The sequence below is a fragment of the Hordeum vulgare genome, chromosome 1H (genome assembly GCF_904849725.1).
Source record: "Hordeum vulgare subsp. vulgare chromosome 1H, MorexV3_pseudomolecules_assembly, whole genome shotgun sequence".
NCBI lineage: Eukaryota > Viridiplantae > Streptophyta > Magnoliopsida > Poales > Poaceae > Hordeum > Hordeum vulgare.
The window spans coordinates 419,384,401-419,393,334 of NC_058518.1; the positions used below are offsets into that span (position 1 = coordinate 419,384,401).

General features: G+C 51.2%; 1 pseudogene; it reads right to left on the reverse strand.

The window, feature by feature from the left end:
- Positions 1 to 4,166: 4,166 nt before the first annotated feature.
- On the reverse strand, positions 4,167 to 8,151 carry LOC123399948 (annotated as a pseudogene).
- Positions 8,152 to 8,934: the final 783 nt, after the last annotated feature.

Consider the following 8,934-nt stretch of genomic DNA (forward strand, 5'->3'; position numbering starts at 1 on the left):
AAAATAAGCGGATGACGACAAAGACATAATTTGCCGTCAGTAATAGAAAGTGATGACGGCAAAGAAGAAGCACAGCACACGGATCGATGACGTGACAAGATCTAAGACACACCAGCCTACCCCATCCCACCACGCACGGACGTGGTGAAAAAATATTTTGCCGTCTCTGAAAATAACTGGATGATGGTAAAGACGTATTTTGCCGTTTGTAAAAATACCTGGATGACGGCAAAATAATTTTGCCGTCTGTAAAATACCTAGATGACGGCAAATTAATTTTGCCGTCTGTAAAAATACCTAGATGACGGAAAAATAAGAAGCACAACACACACGGATCGATCACGTGGATCGATGACGTGGCAGTATCCGCACCACACATCTTCTGTCATCCACCACACCCTCAGTCCCCACCCCACCGACGCACATCCCACCACCCCACGTCTCCATCTCTTATCTCCCCCACCATCAGGCACGATCTAACACCCCCTTGCCCCCACCCCCCCCCCCCGCGCCCACCACCACCCACTCCCTCGGGTGCCCGACCACCACCCCCTCCTCCAATGCACACCGGCCACGCTCCCGATCTGGTCGCCGGCGGCGGAGCCCCTACCCCCCGCACCCACCACCACCCACCCCTTCCTCCGACGCCTAACCACCCCCTCCCTCCGGCACCTCACCGCCCACCCCTACCTCCCGCGCCCCACCACCCACGCTCTGGATCAGGTCGCCGGCGGCGACGCCACCACCCCCCGCGTGCTTGCTGTGGTGGCGAGGATTTGAGGAGGCCGGCGTGCTTGCTGTGTACTATACTTATCAGTTCTCTTCTCTTCTGTCTCTGCTGCAGAAGTTTCAGGGCAACAGCGAGCAGAAAACAGGAGCCATCTATTCTAGACTTCTAGTCCGAGTCTCGTCGCCCTTGCACTCGGTTGCCATGGATCTGTGGACTGGGCTGGGTCAGGCGGCGACGGTGGTGCAGCTGGTCGGCACAGACGTGGGTGGGCTCATCTCCATGATTGTGCAGGCCGCGATTACGGCTCGTCAGAACAAGAGTGAGTGCGAGCGGCTTGCCTGTCGTGTCCACGCCGCCTGGTGGCCACGCACCCATCGCCTGCTGGCCTTGTTCGAGATGAGCCGCGTCCATGCAGTGGAGAAGAAGCCAAGGGACCTGATTGCTTTTTTATCTTTAGTTCCAGGGTGCTTTATGTAATACGCGAGGACTTCTTTAGGAGTTGTGCTAATTTCAGGGTCCTTTGTGTAAATTTATATCAACTTTTTGGCTGATGTAGTTCCCATGCCCTTTTGTGCCATTTTGGTTCATTGAGTGACGATGGACTATATATGTTTTATAAAATCCGTTCCTAAAGATTCTATCTATGCCTTTGACCAGATCTGCACCTGATTGTTGTTTATATTTTTTTTAAAAGAAAATTTATTTGCCGTCTGGTATTCATAACAACTGACGGCAAACCCGTAATCTTTGCCGTCTTGCATTCCGGTCGGATGACGGCAAAGAGTTAACGCCGTCCGGGTGGTTCTCTTAGGTTTTTTGTCGTCTGCCTCATAATAGATGACGGCAAACCATTTTCACTCACGGCAAACTTTTTGCCGTCTGCCCGAAAAAATGCTGACGGCAAAATTACCCTTTGCGGGCACATGGTCTGACGACATTTTTTGCCGTCATGGGCTGACGGCAAAATTTGTGCCGTCTGTAATTCTCTCTTTCCGTCTTTAGCGTCCTGATGGCAAAATGCCCGATTCCTGTAGTGGAATAAAGTATCCACACGAAGCAACTTTATCAGCAATCTTCCTTCACGAGACAGAAATTTCAATCCGCAATCTTCCTTCATGAGACAGAAATTTCATTAGAATCCGTTTATGGGTGAGATGCGTTGGTTGCGGTAAATTGTGGTAGCCCATCATAAAAGGATAAAAAGGGTTGTAAAAGCTACTTCCTCCATTCCATAATACAAGACGTGTTAGGTTGCAAAAACGTCTAAAATTGTGACATGGAGGAATTATATTCGAGTTTAACAGCAATACCAAAATCCCAACCTCAAACTTATTGATTCATGTTATGATGCTCTCATGGCGAGGGCTACGGCTCTCAATTTTGGTCTAAATGTTGCGGTGACGGCAGCACGCAATAGAATTGTCGTCAACTCTGACAATCTGGAACTAACTGAAATTAGGAAGAATGGAAGCGATTTTACTTGTAATTCTGCTGCCCTGGTTGATGACTCCTATTATCTAGCGCCAGATTCCAAGTCCATCTCTTTGAACTTGCAAAAGAGCCCGTGCGTTGCAACGGATAAAACAAAATAGTACGAGGTTTTTTTACTGTACCCTCATACTTCTTACATAGACGTGGGAGTGCCAACAAAGTCTCATCGTTGACTTTAATTAGAGGGTATTTTAGACTTTTTGTCTCCTTAATTCAGGTATAATGTTAAGATTTTTCCCTTGATCTAATTTCCTAAACTAAAAATCTCATCCGATCAAGAGCACGTCGCCTCCTCTGATCATGCACAATGACGGTTGTCGCATCCTCCGAGAGGAATCGACAACTTAGCCGCCGAGGGGATCCCGTTATCCTTGGCTTCACCCGCAGCTTAATTGGGGGCTGCATGTTGATCATAACCCTTAATTAATATAGAATTAATGATCTAATCCTAGATTACCAAATTACCTCTGAAGTGTTGATACTCTGCACCTTTTAGTGATAGTACTTCAAGACATCTATACTGGAGTATCAAATAATCATATCCATCAAAATAGAGCAAATGAAGGGTTTATATTCATTTGAGGCTACCATAAAACAACTCACTACTAAAATGGAGTGGGCCGAAAAAATTGCATCGACAATTGTAAGAAGTAAACCCAAAATCTAAAATGACCAAAAGCCCAAATAATACATTTGCTTAGGGCATTTACGACCACACAATGGGCAAATTTGGGAGTCCGATCAGTGCACGGGTGAATACACCTTGAACCCCTATTTCTGTGGACGCAACCATGCTTCCCATTTTTTCCCGTTCTTTTTTCTATTGAAGGTCGGGTCGGGTTACCTCTTCCCCCCCCCCCTCTCTCTCTTGTCCAGGCAGTGGCCGGTTTTTTTGTCCAGAATTTATCTTTTTTCGTTCTCTTTATTGCCTAGACAGTGATCGGGTGATCCGCCCAAACGTTCGGATAGAATTTGACGGGAGCGGTTGTAGATGCTCTTAGTAAGTAAAAAATCGCTGTCGGGTCAGAAAGCAAGCTGAACAACAATGCATGGAATTGCCATCATTGAGATTCCCAATCCATTTTCCTATAGTGGTTACAAAGCAGGAGTTGAACAGAGTGGAGCGTCGGAGAGACCGGTCTCCATGAAGCCCGTTTTACCAAAAAAATCATAATATACTTTAGAGTTTTAAAAAATATCATTTTTTATATAAATACATATGCATGGTCGTCAAGTATGTAAAAAGTTTGATCAGGTAATTCGATTATTTGCATGCTACACAAAAAAATGAATATCTGGCCCAAAAACAACAAAGACAAAGCGCATTTTAATTTGTGTATTTATCTTTTTTTAATATGTTACATGAGAGCATATATGTTCATGGAAACTTGTACGTGTGTAATACAAATACACATATATGTATATACTTTTTTCAGAGTTTTTTTCAGTTTGTGAAAATAATTTTGGCTGAAAAAAATAAAGAGATATGTGGACCTCGGTCTCTCACTGCTTTTTCGGAGTTGAACAATGGTACATAAAATTGCCGTCGTTGAGATCTTCAATCAAATTTCCTATAGTAAAATCATCCTCTGACAGAAGCGGTAAGGGAAGATTAATTAATATTTGTAGCAGGAGAATAATTAGAAAATTGACAAAATAATCAAACAAAACTCAAACAAACACCAAAAATGCAAAGTCCACCACTATGTTGCACAGTTTAGAGCATCGTATATCACCACACTTGATACTTGTTGATGATACAGTTTATAACGCATGTTAAGAAATGCATCGGGAGCTCATATTCTCCGTGCATGGCCTCAGCCAAGACTACGATTGAGGAACAAAAATAAAAGAAGGCCCGATCATCAGTAGATTAAAGTAAATGCATGTGAACAAATATAAAATTACCAGAGGTATATTCTACCATGAATAAAGAAGACCCGATCTGAATTGCTACATCTTTTATGGCTTGGTGAAAACAAAGGGAGTACACATGCACACACCACAACTGTTCCTGATCTGAACCACGTCCTCCTTCACCTCGCCCCCTCGTCTCAGCGCCTCCCATCTGAAGCACCTCACCGCCTTCACCCCTGGCCTGCATGTAGCTTTGGTAGGCGGTCACGGCGCACTTCACGAGCAGGCCCTCCTCGTCAACACATCAGCGTGGCAGTGGATTTGATTGCGCCCAGGGCCTGCGCCCGTAGCGGCCGCCTCGGGCTCCAAGCTCGTCGTTGCGTACTAAGCCGGAAGCCAAGTGCACCGGACCATGCAAGCATTGCATCCCGATCAAATCTCTCTTTTTTCTTTTCTCATCATCCGATCCGATCCAATCTCTTCATTTGTTTTTCTCATCGTCGACGATCACCGGGTTGCCGGATACGGCGAGGGTGATCTCGTATGCCAGGCTCCGGTGCTCCTCGTCGAACACGAGCTTGGCCGGAGTCATCTTGGCGACCACGCCGGCGGGGCTCTCCACCTTGGCCTCGTAGACCGCGTTCGCGTCGCTGCCGACGTTGCTCAACACCCGGTGGTAGGTGACGGAGTCCTTGTACGACGAGAAGACGGCCGTGAAGGCCGGGTAGTTGAGGTCGCCGGAGCGGGCGGGGCTTCTTCGAGCAGTCAGCGACGGAGCCGTCCCTGGTGAAGACGGCGATCTGAGATGGCGTGTAGCCGAGCGTGCAGATGAAGCCGATGTAGTCGGCGGTGTCTGCGTCGTACACCAGCCCGGGGTTGAGCGCGCTGTTGGGGTCCACGTGCCCGGCGCCGCGGACGAACGGCATCAACTGGGTCCCGGTGGCCAGGTCCTTGATGATCTCCCCGGAGTTGTCCAGGTTGTACGCCGTGGTCATGAGCGCCGACTTGACCGCCGCGGGGCTCTAGTCCGGGTGCGCCTGCCGGAGCAGCGCGGCGAGGCCGCTCACGTGCGGGCACGACATAGACGTCCCGGAGATGATGTTGAACGGGACGTGCCTTGGGTCGATCTCGAGGTCGGTGGGGGAGGCCTCGCCGGTCCATGCCGCGAGTATGTTGACGCCGGGGGCTGTGACATCGGGCTTGAGGATCTCCGCCGTGCGGTACTGGGGGCCCCGGCTCGAGAACGCCGCGACGCACGGCGCAGACGGCGACTTCCCGATGACTGTGTCGTGGAAGACGATGGTCGCCGTCGGTGACGGGTCGGTCTTGACGTAGTGCCTGATCTTGTCGCCGAACTTCTGCCCCACCATTGTCGCTCGGATGAGGTGGGAGTCGGCGATGAGCTCCTCGCCGCTCTCCTCCGTGTTGGCGAGAATCATGCCGATTCCGCCGGCCTCCCCGACGGCCGCGCCTTTGTCGACACGGGCGTTGCCTCCGCGCTCACAAAGGACTATCTTTCCACCGACCTTGTCCTTGTCAAGCTCGCCCCTGCCGCAAAGCCGGGAGCCACAGTCCGTACACGACGGGCAGCTTCGTGGAGTTTAAGGAGTCCCCGGGGTAGAGCGACACGCCGCCGTACACACTGCCTTCGTTGAGAATCGCGTTGGCGGGGAATTCCCACCACGACGTCTGACACGGCGCCGAACGCGGCGGGGAGGAGCCCGGCTGCGCTGCCGCTGCTGAGGCGGAGGAACTCCGGGGTGTGGGTTGTGCGTGGATGGGAGACGTGGGTGGGGGTCTGCAGGACGAGACGTGCGTGTGTGGGCTTGGTGCGTGCGTGGAGGAGGAGGTTACGAGGAGATGCGTTTTCAGGTGGTGCAGAGGTTTTGTTTTTTGGCATGTGAACCCAATTTTATATATTTAATCGATTGGTTTAAGGACGGATGAAAAAAATCGGTGGAACTATGTTAGCGGTGGGGGATCTGTCGTGGTCGAACCATCACGACGACGGTAGATCCCCATTTAATAGTAGAGATATTTCCCTAGAGAAGCTATAATATCTTATTGTAATAATGAATGGACTAAAGATACTCCTAATGAGATGCTTCCTCTGTTGATCAGGGATGTAGGCTGATTGCTAGTGTCCGGATCGGTGCTCCACGGATCCAAAAAAGTTCGAACACTCGGGTGTGCTCGCTCTCCTATCCTGTTCTGCCTCTCTACTCACGGTGACTCTCCGATGGCACTAGCTAAGGAAGATGAACAAGAACATACGTGCAGTTTACCCAAGTTCAGGCCACCTTACGGTTAAAATCCTACTCCTGCTTGTCTCGATTGATTGAGGTGAAAGACAAGTAAAAAGGGGGTTCTTGCCCTAGTGGAGTTGGTGGATCCCTTGCTACGGAGGTCGGGCCTCCCGTTTATACAGGCCTTGGTCCTCTTCCCTCAGAAACTCATACTTGGCGGGAAGGGTTGCCACACCGGTCATTTTAAAAAGGGACAGGACTACAGTCCATCCTGACAAAAGTGGTCTTCCCCTGCCAAAGCTTTTCGTCGTGACGCACACGTGGGGTGACCTCCGTCCTGCCGAGCCCCTAGCCTTGGTCCTCTTGCATCAAATGTCCAGCCTTTGGGGGTTGCTTTGGGAGCCCGCCGGCTAGACCCGCTCCCTTAGCACGAAAGTGGAACGCATCCATGTCCGTGTTCGCCGGCACCGCTCCTTCGCCGCCTGCGCAACCTACGTCCCCCACGTGGAGGTGCAGGGTCATGAGACCATGTCTGGTCACCCTTGATGAGCCCGCCCCGCAAGGGCCTCACGGTTGGCCTCGGGACGCGTCCTTGTAGCGAGCGGCCTCGCGCGATCCTTGACAACGATCCTCCGACACTTGCCTCACGAGGCGAGGGCCCTCGCGAGGATCTTGCTTGCTGGGCGTGCCACCAGGCTGAATGAGGCCTATGTAGCACGTTGCGCCTGGGGGCGCAGGCCGACAGGCCTGGGTACCCCCGGTTCCAGGGGGGCGACAGTAGCCCCCGGGCCCACCTTGTGCACGACTCCACCCGATAGGAGGGGCGAAGTGATGTGGGGCCCAACCGTCTGCGGGCCAGGCTCGATGTGTGGCACCCGACAGGTCGTGGGACTCTTCTCCTTCCCGCAACACTTCGGGAACTGCCCCAAGTGAGTTGACGTAAAGCATGCGCATAGCGTCGGCCATCATTGCTCCTCCTTGACTAACGCGTCCCCCATGCGCCTTCCTTCTCGCGTAAGACTGCTCCTCGGGCCGTGGCATGCGTAGAGTGTCCCCTTGGGGGAACAAGGGGACGCGAGCCAAAACCGCCAACGGGCCAGGCATGGCACGTGGCGCTTGATGGCATGTCGCCTCCACTTCCCATGAAGCCTCAGGGACTGCGGTCGTGCTTATAAAGACGCCACACCCGAGGGGCGGAGCTGCCACCATAGAGATTCTCCCATCTGCCTTCTTCCCACGCTGCTCCGCCATTCTTGTGCGAACGTTGCCTTCTCCCTCCTTTTTTCTTCCCATGGCAGCCAGCAGGGATGCCTCAAACGTTGAAGCGCGCGCGGGGCCTTTGGTTTCACGGCCGACCCCAACGCGATGACGCTCGGTTGCCACCAATGAGTAAGTGCGTCACCGCCATTGCTCTTCCTTGCGTACCTTGTCTAGCCCGATGAATCCGATCACCGAACATTCCAAGGCGCCAACAACAAAGAGGCGTGGGGATGCCCCGCGGGGCCGCCCTCTCCAGCGCCACGTGTTGGTGAGTCCTCTGCCTCCGCGCTTGGCCTGACGAGCCCAAGAGGATCCGTGACCCTATCCGGGGCAACGACAAGGCTTTAGGGGAGTGCGGCCCAAACCACCGCATCCATCTCTTGGAGCGCTGGGCGTGAGGCGGATCTGGCCCTCGGGGAGGCGTCCATCATCGGGCGGGAGGCATATGTGGCTCTCCGTGAGTTGGAGGCCGCCCGGACCGCCTTCGATGAGGAGGCGGAGCACGACCGTCTCGAGGCTCTGGAAGGGTGCATTCTTGCGGACGAGGCCGCCCTCACGGCGGTACATGAGGAAGCTGTAACACCCTGGATTTTGTCCATTTCTTTTTTCTTTTGATTCTGGTCTGGATTTGCTTTTCTGTGGCTTGGTAGTTTTGGAATCTAAAGGGATCACCCTTGATTTCTCTTCCCTAGTGACTTGCCAACCTCCAAACCATCCCAAGACCATGTCATTTCTATCTTGAGCCCATCCCAATAACATTTTCCCTGGGGAATATTCCTTTTTCTATTAATGGAATAACCCTGTTGCTCTGGGTTGTGAAGCAACCCACATTTCTATCATTCCAAAAATTCCCAAATAATTCTTATAAATCTCTTGGGTCACATCTTCCTTAGATATTACAAAATCCTGCCTTGTCATGTTCAAAAATATTCCTCAAATATTCCTTTTCTGATTCTGCCCTAGCTGTCAAGTTGTGAAGCAAGTACCCTTTATATCTGCTTGCTTGCTCTCAAACTTTGTGGGCACTCTTTCCTACCCATATCATTGCCTCATGACAAAATACAACCTCATTTGGCTAGTAAATATTTCTTAGAAAATTTCCAAAGTTTCTGGTCCACAGGAAGCTTAGTGAAACAAGTGCTAGCTAAGAGTATTCAAATGAGTTGAAATTTTGCCATGATCTCAATAGGCTCAAATCATGCCTCTCCATCAAGTTTTAGCATCACCCCATCAACTATGTGACCGCAACATCAAATCTTTGTCTCTGGTCATTATTTTCGATTGTGAAGCAACTGTACTTTATGTTGCTCCATAATTTCTGAAATTTTACCACGACAGTCTCCTACCTAT